General features: G+C 35.6%; 1 protein-coding gene across 2 annotated transcripts in view; it reads right to left on the bottom strand.

The window, feature by feature from the left end:
• The window catches only part of AFG2A (AFG2 AAA ATPase homolog A), a 362,485-nt gene that overhangs the window by 247,439 nt on the left and 100,821 nt on the right, over positions 1-14,225 (bottom strand). The window lies entirely within an intron of this gene.

Here is a 14,225-nt window from a genome sequence, read left to right as displayed (position 1 = left end):
AAAGGATCTAGCACAGTACTCAGAACAAAGCAAATATCAATAGATAGCAGTTAAAAGCATTATCATTAATACAATTATCACCACCATAATTGGCTTAATGGAGATACCTACAATCTTTTAAAGTTATATTACATTAAACTGACAAAGAGGGCTTATTTATATGGTAGAAAGCATCAAACTTCCTTAAATTTTGCCATGAAAACCACCAACCTAATACTAAGATAAGGACTGCTCCTCTTAAGCTCTTCATACCTATTAGGCTTGCACAGAACAGTCAGTATTAGTATAGGACTGTCATATATTGGTAGTAAGAGTTCTTTACATTTAGCCTTAACTTTTTTCATTTTTATTTTTTAATTTTTGATTATACATATTAGACACCATGTGTGCCCAAGATGTAATCAGAACAATATTATCAGCATGCTCACCACCTCAAATTTCAATTATTCCCTAAGTCACTCACTCAACCTCTCCCCAACCCACCCTCTCCCCCAGCCCCCACCATGCCCAGCAACCCTAGGTCTCTTCTCTTCCTCTGCATGTCCACTATACCACTGTGGTCTTTCCTTCTTTCTTTCTTTCTTAGCTCCCACTTATAAGTGAGGACATTTGGTATTTTTCCCTCTGTGCCTGGCTTATTTCACTTAACATAATTTTCTCCAAGCTCATCCATATTGCTGCAAATGGCAGAATTTCACTCTTTTTTATGGATGAGTAGTATTCCACAGTGTATATATACATCATCTTCCTTATCCAGTAGTCCATCGATGGACATTTAGATTGGTTCCACATCTTGGCTATTGTACATACAGCTGCAATGGACATGGGAGTGCATGTATCCTTCCAACACAATGACTTTCATTCCTTTGAGTTTATACCCAGAAGTGGGATTGCTGGATCAGATGGTAGATCTATCTGCAGTTGTTTGAGAAATCTCCATACTGTTTTCCATAGTGACTGTACTACCAATTTACAGTCCCACAAATAGTGCAGAAGATTTCCCTTTTCTGCGCATCCTGTCAGCATTTGTTATTCTCAGTCTTTTTGATTGCAGCCAATCTAAGTGGGATGAGATGATATCTTAATGCGGTCTTGATTTGCATTTCCCTTATAATAAGTGATGCTGAGTGTCTTTTCAAGTACATATTGGCCATTGGTAAGTCTTCCTTTGAAAAATGTCAGTTCAGCTCTTTGCCCATTTTTTGTTATTTGTTTTTTACTATGTAGCTGAGAGTAGTTGAGTTCCTTGCATATTCTGGATATTAAGCACTTGCTGGATGCATAGCTGGCAAGTATTTTCTCCCATTCTGTAGGTTTTATCCACTCGGTTGATTGTTTCCTTGGCTGTGCAGAAGCTTTTACACTTGATATAATCCCATTTAATTAGTTTTGCTTTTGTTGCTTGTGCTTTTGGGGTCTTATTCATAAAGTCTTTGCCCAGTCCTACTTCCTGATGTTTCCCCTATGTTTTCCTTTAGTACTTTTATAGTTTCAGGTCTTATACTTATTTCTTTAATCCATTTTGAGTTGATTTTTTCATATGGTGAGAGGTATGGGTCTAGATTCATTCCTCTGCATATGGATGTCCAATTTTCTCAGAACCATTTATCGAAGGGGCAGTCTTTTCTGCAATGTATGCACTTGTCGCCTTTGTCAAAGATCAGTTGGCTGAAAGTACATGGGCTGATTTCTGAGTTGCCTATTCTGTTCCATTGGTCCAAGTGTCTGTTTTCATGCCAGTACCATGCTATTTTGGTTACTATAGCTTTGTAGTATAATTTGAAGTCAGGTAGTGTTATGCCTCTGGCTTTATTATTTTATTTTTTTTGCTCAGGATTGCTTTAGCTATTCGGAGTCTTTCACTGTTCCATATGAATGTTAGGATTGCTTTTTCTATTTCTGTGAAGAATGTCATTGGTATTTTAATGGGGATCAATTTGAATCTGTAGATCGCTTTGGGTAGTATGGATATTTTCACAATGCTGATTCTTCCTGTCCAAGAGCATGGAATGTCTTTCCACCTTATTGTGTCTTCTTTTATTTCTTCTGATAGTGATTTGTAGTTCTCTTTGTAGAGATCTTTCACCTACTTGGTTAAACTGATTCTAGGTATTTTATTGGGGGGGGGCTATTGTAAATGGGCTAGCTTTCTTGATTTCTTTTTCTACTACTTCCTTATTGGAGAATAAAAGCACTACTGATTTTTGGATGTTGATTTTGTAAACTGCTACATTACTGAAACTGTTAATCAGCTCTAAGAATTTTTTGGTAGTGTCTTTAGGGTTTTCTGTATATAGTATCATATCATCTGCAAACAGGGACAGTTTGAGTTCATCTTTTCCAATCTGCATGCCATTTCTTTCTTTCTCTTGCCTGATTGCTCTGGCTAATACTTCTAACACTATGTTAAACAGGAGTGGTAAGAGTGGGCATCCTCATCTTGCTGCTGTTGTTAACAGAAAAAAGGTTTCAGCTTTTCCCTAATCAGGATGGCATTGACGGTTCTTTGCCATATATGGCTTTTATTGTATTGAGATACTTAACTTCTACACCTAATTTTCTGAGTCTTTATTATGAAGGGATATTGAATTTTGTTGAATGCTTTTTCTTCATCTGTTGAGATCATCATATGGTTTTTGTTCTTTCTTTCATAGATGTGGTGTGTCACATTTATTGACTTGCATATGTTGAGCCATCCTTGTCTCCCTGAGATGAATCCCATTTGATCATAGTGTATAATTTTTTTTGATGTGTTAGAATATTCTGATTGCTAGTATTCTGTTGAGGATTATTGCATCTATGTTCATCAGAGATACCGGCCTGTAGTTTGTTTTTGTTGTATCTTTGTCTGGTTTTGGTATCAAGGTGATACTGGCCTCACAGAATGAATTTGGGATAATGGCCTCTGGTTTCGATTTTTTTGAATAGTTTGAAGAGAATTGGTATTAATTTCTAAGTGTTTGGTAGAATTCAGCAGTAAAGTCATCCGATCCTGGGCTCTTCTTTGTTGAGAGACTGCATATTACTATTTCAATCTCATTGCTTATTATTGCTCTGTTCAGGTGTTCTTTCTTCTTGGTTCAGTGTCGCTAGTTTGTATGTGTTCAGAAATGTAACCATTTCCTCCAGGTTTTCAAATTTGTTGGCGTACAGTTGTTTGTAATAGTCTCTAATGATTCTTTGTATTTCTGTGGTATAGATTGTAATGTCTCCTTTTCCATTTCTGATTTTTGTTATTTAGGTCTTCTTTCTTCTTTTTTTGTTTACCTAGCTAATGGCTTGTCTATTTTGTTTATCTTCTCAAAAAACCAACTTTTTGTCTCATTGATCTTTTGTATCATTCTTTGGGTCTCTATATCATTTAGTTCTGCTCTGATCTTCATTACTTCTTTCTGACCACTAACTTTGGGATTGGATTGTTCTTGTTTTTCTAGTACTTTGAGGTGTAGTGTTAGGTTATTTGAAATCATTTTTTTTTTAATGTAAGTGTTAATTGCAATAAACTTCCCTCTCAGTACTGCTTTTGCAGTATCTCACACATTTTGGTATGTGTCTTTATTCTTGTTTGTTTCAAGAAGTTTTTTGACTTTCTGTTTAATTTCTTCTTGGATCCATAGGTCATTCAGGAGCCTGCTGTTTAATTTCCATGTATTTGTACAATAACCTGAGTTTCACTTGTTATTAATTTATACTTTTAATCCACTGTGGTCTGAAAAGGTGCTTGAGATGATTTTGATTTTTTAAAATTTGTTGAGACTTGATTTGTGACCTAATATGTAGTCTATCCTAGAGAATGTTCCATATGCTCATGAGAAGGATGTATATTCTGTGGTTGTTGGATGAAATATTCTGTAGCTATGTGTCAGGTCCAATTGCTCTAAAGTGTAGTTTAAATCCTGTGTTTCTCTGTTGATTTGTTGCTTGGATGATCTGCCACAGTTCCAAGAGAGGGGTGTTCAGGTGCCCCACTATTATCATATTGGGGTCTATCATTACTCTTAGGTCTAACAGTGTTTGCTTTATGGATCTGGTTGCTCTGGTGTTGGGAGCATATATATCTATGATTGTTATGTCTTCTTGCTGGACAGATCCCTTTATCATTATATAATGGCCTTCTTTGTCTCTTTTTATGATTTTTGGTTTAAAGTCCACTTTATGCAATATAAGAATAGCTACTCTTGTTCATTTTTGTTTCCGTTTGCATGGTGTATCTTTTTCCATCCTTTCACTATTAGTCCATGTGTATGTTTTCAGATGATGTGAGTCTCCTGAAAACAGCATATAATTGGGTCCATCTTTTTAATACAATCCCTCAGGCTTTTTCTTTTGAGTAGGGAGTTTAGTCCATTTACATTTAGGGTTGTTATTGACAGGTACTGTCTTACGCCTGCCATTTTATCACTTTCTGTTTAGATGTTTTAGATATCTTTTGTTCCTTTCTTCTCCTTTTAGTTTTGTCTTCAATGTTTGTTGGGTTTTGGAGGTGGTAAGATTTAGTGTTTTTCTTTCTTGTTTGCATTTGTGTTTTACCAGTGGGTTTTGTTCTTTCTTGTGTATTAATGGTAGTAATTATTCTTTTTCTAATACCAGATGCAGAACTCCCTTTAGGATTTCTTGCAGGGTTGGTCATGTGGTGATAAACTCCTGCAATTTTTGTATGAAAAATATACTATTTTCCGTCATTTCTAAAGGATAGCCTTGCTGGGTACATTATTGGCTGGCACTTTTTTTCTTTTAGAATTTTGAATATGTCATCCCATTTTCTTCTCATCTGTAGAGTTTCAGTTGAGAAGTCTGCTATTAGTCTGATGGGGGCTACTTTATCAGACAGCCAAGTTGACTTGAGTCTTTTCTCTTGCTGCTTTTAGGATTCTCTCTTTATCTTTGAGCTTTGCCAGTTTGAATATGTGTCCCTGGGAGGATCTTTTTGGAATCAATCTGTCTGGGGATCTTTGAGCTTCCTGGATCTGAAGGTCTGTGCCTCTCCTCATACCTAGGAAGTTTTCCATTATTTCACTAAATAGATTTCCAATGCCTTTATTTTTCTCCTCTCCTTGTGGAACATCCATGATTTGGATGTTTGTGCACTTATAGTTGTCTGCTAACTCTCTTAGACTTTCTCTTTTTTTTAAATTCTTTTTTTGGTCTGGCTAAGTGATTTCATAAAGACCATCTTCGAGATCAGAGGTTCTTTCTTCTGCTTGCTCTAATCTGCTGCTTAAGTTCCTGGTTGCATTTTTTATTTCACTGAATGAATCCTTCACTTCCAGGAGGTCTGCTACATTCTTTTTTAAGGTATTAATCTCTTTGTAGATTTCCTCTTTCATTTCCTCGATATTTTTTCCTCATGTCCTTTTGTTGTCTAACTGAGTCTTCTCTTATCTCATTGATTTTCCTTAAGATTGCTACTCAGAATTCCTTTTCAGTCATTTCAAGGTTTTCCTGTTCTATAGGGTCTGGTACTTGAGAATTACTATATTCCTTTGGTGGTGTCATATTTACTTGTTTTTTCAGATTTCTAGCATCTCTATGTTGATTTCTTGTCCATGTGGTAGATCAGTTGCTTCTTCCATTCTTCTGGCATGGGCTTTGAGGAGAAAGACATACTCCTCTTTTTCCAGGCTCCTCTGTTGACTCTCCTGTATCAATGTAACTGAATATGTGGCAGATCACCTGCACAATGGTAGTGGCTGCCAACATGGCAGCAAGCCATCCTTGCAGACGTAGAAGCTGTGGTGGTGGCTGTTGTGGACCACTTCCATGGGAGTGGTACAAGGCCACCCAATTGCAGCAGCATTCGCTCCTGTCTTCTGTGCAGGCAGTGAGAGGGCTACCTGGGGCTTTTCCCTGCCTGGGCCTCTCTGGTTGTCGCTGAGGGTGCTGGGTCCTGCCTTCTGTGCAGGCAATGGAAGTGTTGCTCGGGGCTTCTCTCTGCCTGGGCCTCCCTATAAGTGCAGTGTGAGGGCTACCTGGGGCTTCTCCCTGCCTGGGCATCCCCAGTTGCAGTGGGCAGTGCTGGGTCCTGCCATCTGTGCATATTGTGGGAGGGCTTCCAAGGACCTCTCCCTGCATGGGCCTCCCTGGTCACAGCATGTGGTGCTGGGTCCCGCCTTCTGTGCCAATTATTTAACTGTTCAAATGTAATACTAGCTTGGCTCCTCAGAGTCCTCAAGGAATGAGTTATATTGAAGATCCATAATGTGCAGATATTTTTATTTTTTTCAGATATTTTTATAATTTAAAAATGATTTTTTTTAAAAAAAAAGGAAATCCCTTTAAAACAGACAAAATATTTTCAATAACATATTTTAAGATTGTGCGCTCAGATGTAGAAGTGCTTTGCTCAGGAAAGAGACTAACAAACAGAAAATCTCTACTTCTTTGGTTTCTTGGATCTGTACCTAAATTTCTCTTCATCTGTGTTTTAGTCCGTTTTGTGTTGCTATAACAGAAATACCTGAGACTGGGTAATTTATAAAGAGAAGAGGTTTATTTGGCTTATGATTCTGGGACAGCTGCACCTGGCACAGGCCTCAGGCTGCTTCTACTCATGGCAGAAAATGGCAGGCAGCTGGCGGGTACAAGCAGATCACATGGCGAGAGGTAGCAAGAGAGAGAGAGAAAGTGCCAGGGTCTTTTAAACAAGCTCTCCTGGGAACTAACAGAGCAAGAACTCACTCACTACCCCTCCTCCCCCAGGGAGAGCATTAATCCATTTGTGAGGGATCCGCCTCCATGACTCAATCAGTTTCCAACACTGCCACATTGGAGATCAAATTTCCACGAGTTTTGGCAGGGACAACACATCCAGACTCCATCAATCTGTTTTTTCTCTATCCTCTTTTTTGTATGTCTTCCAAATGAACTTAGCTTTTGGCCACGGGGTGGGAGGCAGGAGGCAAGAAGGAGGATTCTATACAGCATCTGTCTTTGATGACTCTGGATTGTCATGCTACCTAGATATGGTTATATACATACACAAGATTTCGAACCTAGCTTGCTTACTTGAAAAAAAAGCATTAGATTCCCCTACAATAAAATAAGTGTGACTAAATGGCCTTCTGGGCAGAGAGCAACATGAAGACCTTCTACAAAAATTAATTATGATATCATGGATGGCGACAATCTTTTTCAAAATGATCTCTCACTGGCCTAAAAAGTACAATCTTCATTATTGTTGTTATCTTTTGTCATCCTTTAATTATAGTTAATAGCTACATTAAAACAAATATCTTATCAATTCTGTATCCCTAGCACAACTAACCAAATTTTGTGAGTCCAGACCCACTTTTAAATTTAGTGTGTACAAAAACAATTGAATTTTTTTTAGCATCGCTTAGCACTTCATTAATTCTTTTTGAAGCCCTTTGAGAAATGACTAATTCCAAAGCTTATGAATGATTCTTTATCATGAGATGATGATGCTTCTATGAACACGAATGCAGGCTGTAAAATTCCATAAGATAGTCTCAGTGTTTTTTTTGAAAAAATTTGTTCATGGTGCAGTCAGACTCTGCTCATAACTAGCTAAGTGATCATAATCTCTAGTTTCTCTGTGCATTCTTTCCTTATTAAAAAAAATCTCTGTGCCTCTTTGCAAGGCACTGTGTTGTACATGAGATAAGATGAAAACAGTATCATTACCTTGAAGATTTTATTTCCATTGGCATCTATGAATGAGGGAGCTGAATTAGATAATACTCATACATAACATAGGTCCTTCTAGTTTTAGAATTCTGTGATTCTATGTTGCTATTATATAGCACCTATGTGAAGCTACTTAATGAATTATTTTTAATACAAGTATTCATATTTAGAAACTTCTTACTGACACTTCCAATCGGACACTTCTAAACAGAAAGAAGTTCGTGAACCTCAAACTTGTCCAATTTACTATTTGTTATAGGAGAAAATGAAGGCTGTAATTAATGTTGAAGATTAGGTGAAGGGAATTCTTTGGATTCCCGTTACCCTTACTGCCTTTACCCTTATTTCCAGAGATCATTGAGAGCTAGCTGGGGAACAGCATAGTGGAAATGTTTTATGGGCTGAGAAATATTCTTGGCTGATGTTCAAAGCTTCAGTAGGAAACAACACCCATAAAACTGACATCCTAGGAAATCAAAACCAACTCCAAGGAAAAGTTTAAACACAATTGTTTAATCACTAACATCATAAAATGATTTCATAAAACTTTATTATCTGCTGGAGATAGGCAACACAACAATGGGGAAAAAATGTTCAGCTATGGAAAATATTGAAACCAGACTTGCCTAAAACATTAATTCTATTTTTCCTTTAGAAGTCAAACCCCTTTTCCAAATTATTCCTACTCAAAAGTGCCATGGATCAAAGGGATATTATGATATCTTCAAACAGGTCAGCAAATTATAGCCACAGACCAAATTTGGCCAGCCAACTGTTTTTTCATTTGATTACATATTTTCTATGGCTGCTTTCACACTACAGCAGCAGAGATGAATAGGTGTAACACAGATTGTACGACCCTGTTACAGAAAAGATGTGCTGACCCTTATCTTAATAAAACCTCAATGCCGTGATGGTAATTATTACACTGATTTTATTTTTCAATATTAAAAATTTCACAGGAATAACACGTATTTCCTTTTCAATTCTTCAATAAAATAAAATGCCCTACCACCCTTATACATGATTCCTAAATTATAGACCAGCATCTTATGTATCTATTTTTAACTTTATTTCTTCTAGTATACATTTTAAATGTCATAAAGAGTTAAAAATGGTAGACCCCTATGTTTGTTTATTTTCTTAAAATCTACCTCCTTATAAACCCCACAGACAATATTTAGTCTTGGAAAACACCCAAAAAAGACCTAAAGAAAGCTAGCCAAACATATACTGTTCTAAACAAAAGCATTATCTATGGAAATTTTCACAGAGAATGTAAATGTAAGCAAACTTTCAGTTTAAAGGCAGAATAACTACAATAAGAGACCTACATGTCCTACAGCAACAACAAAAAATAATTCCGAATTCCTAGTAAAATGTTGCACAGGTCATCTTTAGTGAAATTCATGTCATATCTTTAATGTATGCTATAGTACTTAGGCACAACATATGGACAAAACACAAAACAAAATCATTCACAGAACTCTGCTATACTGTACAAAAGTTTTGTATGGAAAAATCTTTACACGTTTTCCATTTCTTCTTTTGCTGTTTTCTTTACCATTTCTGTTTACTATTAAAAGTTTACCAATGTGAAAACTATGTTATACGTGAACTGAGTATTAGTTGGGCAAAACTGTGTACCAGTAAACAGGCACTGAATTTAACAACTTTAAACATATATATATACAAGATAATAGTAGTTAAAAGTATTTAATAAGTGGTTACTAATAGTGCTTCTTAAAACGTAAAAAATATTCTCTAAATATTTAGAATCATGAGATTTTTACCTTGAAATAAACACTTTTTCTATCCTACATTCTGTTAGTATATGAGGCAGCAGTACTACAGTTCAAAGACCGTTAAATCAGAAGACAAGGGTTCTAGTCTTGCCTAGGCCACAAAGGAGATAACTTCTAAGAACATTTCCAGCTATAAAATTGTATGATGAAATTGTAAAAACATCATAAAAATCGCATTTTGGAAATTTACAAGCCTCCTTGAAAAGTGTCATTTAGAGAAATGATGCCTACAGAAATTTTCTCTACAGTGCTTAGTGTCATGAATTCACTGAATTTATTCGAAATCTGGATATGCTGCAAAAGAGGCTACCCTGTTTCCTGATCTTATTTTAAAACTCAGAGCTCTTTTCACAATCCTGCTAAGCCTGCAATCCTCATTTTCAATGAAAGCTGGCTCAGAACTTACTTTTTTCTCCAACCACTCCAAGTGGAAACCAATTCTGTACTATTAAGTGCAGAAAGTTATACAAGACAGCCATTACTAGTATCATGAATTCTTTAGTACTTCACGGAAGATACCAACCAGTCAGCTTTCAACTGAGCATTTTTCCTTTTTCATTTTTTCATATATTTAATTATCTCTTCTACATTCTATTCATAAAATAATATCCAAAAATATTTTTATACAAAACATTAGTGTTATAAAATAAAATAGGTCATCTTCTCTTTCTCCCAAATAATAAAACTGCTTTTCTTCTAAGATTAAATACTTACTTTCATATTTTTAATTTATGAATTCAGAATGTCTCTTGGAGTTGGTGACTTCTCAGCACCATTTCACATTTTAAAGCAGCATTTTTCTTCAGTAAGGATACATAAAATAATGATATGGCTTAACAACTGATGGCATCTTAGACTGACAAAATGCCATAGTACCTGTCATCTGTAGAATACTTTTTCTAATTCCCAAATGCTTTATTTAATCAGTTCCTCCATTAAAACATAAGCTCTTTGGGGGTAGGATTCATTTCTATCCCAACTGCTATTTTTCTATATATATTGAAATCATTATTATAAAAATATCTTACAGAAATTACCACAAGAAACACTAAAGTTTCCTAAGCAGTTACTAAATGCAAGTACTATGTGAAGCACTTACATGTATTTAATTCCAATAACCTAGAATTTGTTACTTCTATGATCTTCATTTTACAGATAAAGAAACCAAGTCTGGGCCGACCCCGTGGCGCACTCGGGAGAGTGCGGCACTGGGAGCACTGCAGCGCTCCCGCCGCGGGTTCAGATCCTATATAGGGATGGCTGGTGCACTCGGTGCGGCCGGTCACAAAAAAAAGAGAAACCAAGTCTTAGAGAAGTTAAGGAACTTGCCCTACGTCCAGTTCACTGTTCTATTCCCAACACAAAGCCTGTTACAGAATAAGAATTTGATAAATATTTACTGAATGAGTGAATAAGTGATTGCTTTCAAAGGAGTCTTAACAACAGCCCAGTTAGACAGACAGGATCATTACTAATGTAAGCCAAAGAGAAAATGCACAATATATACAAGCTTGAAAAGTTAGTTAACTACTTAAGACCTGGAATCCTGGTCTATGTAGTGTAGTAGTTGAGTCAAAAAGAGGCTCAGAATATCTGCTCTGGAGCTGAAACACCTGAATTCAAATCCCAGCTCTATTAGTGACACATGACCTTGAGTAAGGTATGCAAGCACCTATATGCCCAAGTTTTTTCACCTGTAAAATGGAGATGAGAATAGGACCTACACTTCCTGGGGTTGTTGTCAGAAGTAAGAGTTAATACAGCAAAGGGCCATAATATGGATGAGTGGGGTCCAAACAAAGGGAGTCACTTTATTAGGAAGTTAATTAAATAAACAAGATGGGCCTCTCCAGCTAGTGACCCTAAATTGCAAAGACATATTCCTAGTTCCAAATCTGTTCTAAGTCCTGCTTCACTGAACTTTGGCACTACCAGGCAATCACTGTCAGTTGATGAGGATGATTCAAGAACCTGTGACTGGCGGGAATGTCCTAGACAGAGGAAATTGTTAAAGGAATCTACAAGTTACTTAGTACTCATTTTCTCAGTCAGAGGAGACCAGCCAACACTCCATGTCTGTACTTTTGATGACAGGACTGCTGTCTAAGACAAGACTGACTGATGATTTACTGCCTAGTTTGCTCTCCTCTCCCCAAAATAACTTTGAAAAAAGTAAGAACTTAAGCTAGCAAGGAGATGGAACAGAGTACTGGAGCCTATTGCCAATTGTATAGTATCCTACTTTGCATTAATGCAAGGACCTTTTTGTACATTTTTTCTTAAAGCACTTAAAACAGTTTTTAGTACATAAGCACCAAATGAATGTAACCTAATATTATTACTAGCCCAGTATAATTCAACTCTCCTCCCTACTTTAATGCCTCACTCCCTATCATGTTATCTATTTTCCAAAGAGCTATGCTACCTTAACAGCATTTTCAATTTTCCCAAATGTAGCAGAGATCATTAAGACACTTAGCAAAGGAATTCTTATGTTTCCTCCAACTCACAACATGAAATAAGACAAAAAACCTTATTCAGAAGGCCCATCATTTAAATGGGCATATTAAAGAACTAATTATCAGGCTTATTTATTTTTTCAAGTACTAATGAAACTATTAAACAGAGCAGAGAAGAAAAGAAAATAGTGATTATAATTAGACACTTTTATAAGCATAAAATATACCTCCTTTTGAAAGCACAAGGGTTTCTAAAGCTAAGCAAATAGTATGTCTATGCTCTATTTACAACGTGCTCACTGCAATTCTTAGTTTCATAGCTAATTAACATGTCTCCTCTTTTCAGTAACTTCAAATAGTCAAAATAACTTGATTTAATATGCACAAGACAGTAAAAACCAGCATATATTATAATTCTTTGCTCAATTTCTTAAAAATCTTGAATTTAGAAATTAAAATCTGGATGAAAAGAAACAATCTTCTTTATGCACTGTCATTTTGGGACTAGTCATATGAATTTGATCTGAATGTTACAGAAAACAGATAATAGCTTTGAACAGTGAAAGCAATGACTACTTTAAGGCCTAATATTATGTAGAAATGCCTCCCAATTTATGGGACTTTTCTATGTTTTCCTATTCCATGAATACTTTAACAATGCATAAAATTGGTTTACTATCTTGGGGATTTTATTCTTCTGGTATACCTATCACTAGTTGGTTTTTCAAAAATTGCACTCAATTCAAATAGCCAAAGAACAAAAAATACATGTGGAACTTTATTTGTTAAGTAACAACAACCTAATTAGATAAAACAATCACTTCTAGGCAATATTGGTCCATCATACAATTAGGGAAAAAAAAAAACCCTTAAAATAGAATGTCACTCTATGAGATTCTTATGGTTATAGGAAACAAACTACAGACTCAGTGCAAATAAGGTATAAGCAAAACTCTGCTTTGGACCCATCAGCATTATATTCGCTCATCAGCTTCATCTTGTTTTCTGAAATATCAACTAACCTCATAAATTATGACCAGAAATTTTTCTACACAAAGGAAGTTGCACAGAATTTATTTGTATTGGATTTAGATAAGCCACTGAGGGACCTATATAAAATACACAAAAGTGTTCCCTGAAAAGTTCAATATGATGAAGAACACTAAAAGAAATATCTATAAGCTGCAAATCATTAGCATCTCTAGTAAGTTTGTAAATTCCTACTGAACCAAATTGCCTACAAAAACAGGATGTTTCTACAAAGTGACTTGTCTGGTTTCCCACACTATTTTACTTCAGAAGCATTTTATGAGAACTCTGCTACATATTCTACCTTCCATCTGGTTCATATTTAACAATGCATCCCACCCTATTTATTTTTGGGTTCCAAAACCAGATGTCTCTGATGTCATATAAATGTGGCAGGTCACACTACTTCAGCAAACTTCTCTGGCTCTTTTTTCTTCTCTTGTAGTTAAGGTGAACTTCAGCTATTTATAACCCCTTATTATCATCTCAACTCAGAAGAGGACTTGAGTACTTCAATTCATAGAACAAAAAGACCAGTAGGTATTTATGGAATATCAAATGAGTTGGATGTGAGAAACAGGGTTGTCTACATCCTAATGACAGTTTTCTAGTGAAAATTTGTACTCTTGTCTGATGAGTACAAAATCTGATATGTACTCTACCTAGGAAAAAAGATAAAAGCACTGCTTCTTACCACATTAACACTGAGACAAGTTGCCTCCTGCCTTCACTGTAATTATGACTAGCAAACCTTTTATAATCAATACATAAACCAAGAACCTATGTAAAAAGTACATGAATTTAACATGATGTATTTGTAGTACATATTACTCAAAGGACTTCTAAACATTTGTACAGGGAAAAAATATAGTTTTAAACAGTTGTACACCTGTTTGAAATGATATCACAGATAATACTCTTTACTGCCTCAGATTCACAAACAAAATTATTAATACTAATTTATATTCTATTCCATCTAATATTTCAGGAAACACAGTTATCCCAAAGAATTCTAAAATCTATATAATAACATTTTTTATTATAATTGGGTTCTACTGTATCAAATAATTATGCTTAATTCAACTTTGTTCACAGACTTAAGTATATGTTTTTAACAACCTTAATTTTAACGGGCAGTACTAGGGGTTCTCTGTAGATAATAAACTATAAATCAAATACCCCAAATAAATATCAGTGGGGTTTTTTCAGTTATATATACAAAGTGATTACATGAAACAATTTAATGAGTATAAGAGAAAAAAATTACATGAATTGAAAAATGTTT

Source organism: Cynocephalus volans, chromosome 9 (assembly GCF_027409185.1).
Source record: "Cynocephalus volans isolate mCynVol1 chromosome 9, mCynVol1.pri, whole genome shotgun sequence".
Classification (NCBI taxonomy): domain Eukaryota; kingdom Metazoa; phylum Chordata; class Mammalia; order Dermoptera; family Cynocephalidae; genus Cynocephalus; species Cynocephalus volans.
This window is presented reverse-complemented; position numbering and strand designations above follow the sequence as displayed.